Below are 4,078 nucleotides of genomic sequence, written 5' to 3'. Positions count from 1 at the left end.
GAGAAATAACAGGATTTCAAGTAATAATGAAAGATACAGGAAATAGGAAAACAGGAGTGGCACTGCTAGAGGTAAAGAAATCAGCAGAACTTTGAAGAGATGAGGGGAATAACAAGGTATGAGTCAGAAGACTGAATAATGGGCACAGTCATGACTTTTGTACGGTGAACCACAACTCATCATCAAAGTGTAGATAACAGAAGCAGGAAAAATGAAGACCTCAACAAAGCAATGAATGACACCACCGCAGAAGCAGCCGGGAGAGCTCATATGGGTAAAGCTCAGCAGCTAATAATAAGTGAATTCTAGCAAAAAATAAATTGATTGAAAGACCTGGGACACACGTGGAGAACCGGAAGTGCGGTGGACTAAAATGATGGGGGTGGTTAGGAAAAAAAATTATTTGTGAGTTAGTGACATAACAAGTGAGAGAGATCATCCAGCAAAACTGGATCCAGTATTTATTGCAAGTACATCTGACATACGAGAAATAGAGCTCGACATCCCCCTGGATGCTACCAACTATACATTACGGAATTTCAAGTTGCTTGTGGAACTAAACGCTGAGGTAAGGTGGAAGGCACAGTGAACCAGGCTTCAGTAGAGGAAACTTTGAAGAAATAACTCCCTAATACGGTGCAGTGGGGAAGGGAAATGAAAGGAAAGTCAACTAATGAGACTATTGGCTACCTAACTGGAAAGTTTGATCCGGGAGTTCCAAACCAAGACTAAATTACCATCAGTAGGGTAACTGGTCTTATCTGTGGGGTAAAATTTAATATACTGTTAAAAATATAATGTTAAAAAAACATATATTAGTCATGATCTCTGGCACTGTCTGAAGAAAGCATTGTTGGTGTCGCGAGGGTAACACATCCTTTGTGTACTTAGTCTGTCACAAAGAGACATCACAGCCATCCTAATAATCGGCCCCCTGCTTAAACTACCTACCCTTCTTCTTGCCTTCAAATGAGCAGTTTTGCTGAAATATCTCTTATAACATCCTATCATGAATTTTAGTTCTGGTTTTGTTCTTGTAGATGCCTTCCTTTCCTGTTATGTTGTTAAATGCACTTAAACTTCAAAACACCCGTGACTTGATCTAACCTTTGCCCCCTCCTATCTTTCCATTTCATATGTTTTCAATATTATCTTTATCTTCGCCTTTCTTGTCTTCTTCATTGGTTGGTACTGTCCTGGGATTTTTTCGTAGTGTTTTTCCCATTTTTACCTCCACTGATAAGGTTCTCTTTGTCAATTCTATGATTCACCTCTATCATAGACATATCTACCAAAAAATCCACTCCTTAATAACCAAATACATTTACTCCCTCCCTCCAGTCTGATATCCAATCTATAATTACCATCATGTTTTGTTAGTTTAACCACCTTGTTCTTTATGTTCACTGTTAATTTCCTTCTTTTACATACTATCCCAAATTTGTATAACAACCTTCTCAATTTCTCTACAGAATCTCCCAAAAGTACTTCGTCATCAGCAAAAACTAAATGTGAAAGTGCCCACTTTGAATCGGATTCATTAAATTTTAATACCGCACCTCTCCCCAACACCCTACTAATCACTTCTTTCAGAATCCTATCTATAAATATTGTAAAGAAACTGGTTAGATTTCATAAGTACATTTTGTGTGTCTTTAGTCAGATATTTTGGTTCTCATGATCTCTCTCTCTCGAGAGGAACAGTATGTTACGTCATCAGGTGAGGGAATTCTCTTAATTTATATGTCGTCATCTGCCGTCTTTAATCTTTTATTTTAGTGCTTTCTCTTTTATTCTTGTCACTTTTTCTTTCCTCTGGGGAAGCGAGTTACGTCACTTCACCTTCACCCGCCCAGCAGTCCACATATGCATTATTCTTACGATGTTGGATTTTTTTTTTTTGTATTGAAGGCTCCAAGTAGATTTCTTACTGTATTAATTTTATGATGCCTTGGCCTTCAACTATATGTATTTTAATACTTTGTTTTCTGACAGTCCTATTTTCATGGAGACAGCTGGACGGGACAAGGATTTATTCAAAAATCTATTTTTTCTACAGACATGATTTCATCGTAGACTTTTTGAAAGGAATCTGAACCTTCAGACTTTACGGTGGCATCTAAAACTTCCTCACAATTCATCACTTGCATGTGACAAGGAAGCATGTGAACGACCTTGGTGTCTCCACCTCCAGGTCAACCTTCGTAACTCATAACCTCGGTGCACTTGCCAAACTTCAGTTACATTTATTATATTGTCATTGTAATACTGACATACATGTTCTTCCTTCTCTGGTTTATTTAATAAAAGTATTAGTTTTCCTTAAAAGTTACTTAAACACTCTCTTTTTAATTTTCACGAATAAGTTTTTCTATATTTTCCACAGAGAAAAACAAGAGCTCTTTTTCCTGAGGAGTGGCGTCCTTGTAGCCAGGATTTAAAGACTTCTTTAAAGCTAACTCAAGCGACCACAGAGGACTAGAGTTGAAAGTCAGGCTAAATAACACATATCAGAAACTCACCAATTTCCTCCAAGCGCAGCTTCATTTTCGTTGTTGCTGGCCCAGAGGAGGATGCTGGCGTGATGCTGTAGCGCCGCCCAGAGGAGGATGCTGGTGTGATGCTGTAGCGCCGCCCAGAGGAGGATGCTGGCGTGATGCTGTAGCGCCGCACTTGGGTACTTACTTCTGTTTTTACCGAGTCCAAGGAATCCTGCTTTATAGGATACATGCTGCATGCAAACATAAAATCTTCCCAGATCACAATACCCAGTTCATCAGCAATCTGGAAAGATTGCAGAAATATTTTTTTTTTACAAATCTAATAGCATTACAATAAAATTATATTTACTTTTGTATTTCAAAACGTGAAAAAATAATTATACATAAACTCAGATTTATAATAGGATGTGTAGAGGGGCAAACACTTTCTGTTTCTGACTCATGAAATCGTACTGACATGATTGCAAACAAACCACGGAACGGGTGGAGCTTGAACTCGTGGCAAGTGAGTCGTAAAACTCCAGGTCAGCTCGTAAGCCACTAAGGCAGCTGACTACAATAAGATTCATGTAACTAGTTATATTTATACACCATAGGGAGGTTAGCATGGGAACCATGTTAACCTCCCTATGGTTATTATTATTATTTGGTAAAGGCATCCTCGCAATTTATCTCATTTTGCTGGTCAAGAGCCCTGCGCATGCGCATACTTCGATTATGATATGATCAGAGTGTATTTGTCCTTGATACTGTTATATTTCGTATCAGATCAGGTGTATTTTCCAGTCTTGTTGACCCCACTATTTCCTGGCTTAAGGGGAATTTGTTGCAGAGATATAATAGCTCATGTGTGTGTGAGTTTTCATCTGAGCTGCCTTCTGGGATTACTTCCGCTATAACATTGTTTGCCACATTCGTTCATTTTAGATGCCATCGTTCACCAACAAGATATTTAGGGCTGGGATTGGATTGTATCAGGTAGCTTGTATACAACCACATTGACAACTTCAACTATATCATTCGTGGTGTTTAACAATTCTGAATAAATGAGCGACTCTGTGACATGCAAGCTATCCACTTTTCCCTTGTTGCCTGTTCTTTCTAGTTCCATATTTCGTTGTAAAATGATCCTTCGTATGGGGTCTCTGCAAGAGCTGCAAACACTGCACTTGACTCTGTGAGGAGTCCGCTGATGAAAGGTATTTTGTTGCTGGTTGATGGCTTTAGACCAGATGTCCAAAATTCTTCAGCTTATTGACCTTTTCATGAAGGTTCAAATTGCTCTTTGACTCCTAAATATTACTAAATGAAAAGAATTTAATAAATAGTGCTTAAGCTAATAGTACTACGAATAATAATAATAATAATAATAATAATAATAATAATAATAATAATAATAATAATAATTTAATAAAAAATCTGCTTAGTTAGAATTGCATTTGCATGGCTAAAACCAGCTTCAACTATGCACTGACCCCCTTTTGACACCAAGCCATTTATCGACCCCTTCGATATCCCATCGGCCCTAGGGGTCGATACTGACCACACTGAGGAACCCTACTTTAGAGCCTGTATAT

The sequence above is a fragment of the Cherax quadricarinatus genome, chromosome 5 (genome assembly GCF_038502225.1).
Source record: "Cherax quadricarinatus isolate ZL_2023a chromosome 5, ASM3850222v1, whole genome shotgun sequence".
NCBI lineage: Eukaryota > Metazoa > Arthropoda > Malacostraca > Decapoda > Parastacidae > Cherax > Cherax quadricarinatus.
This window is presented reverse-complemented; position numbering follows the sequence as displayed.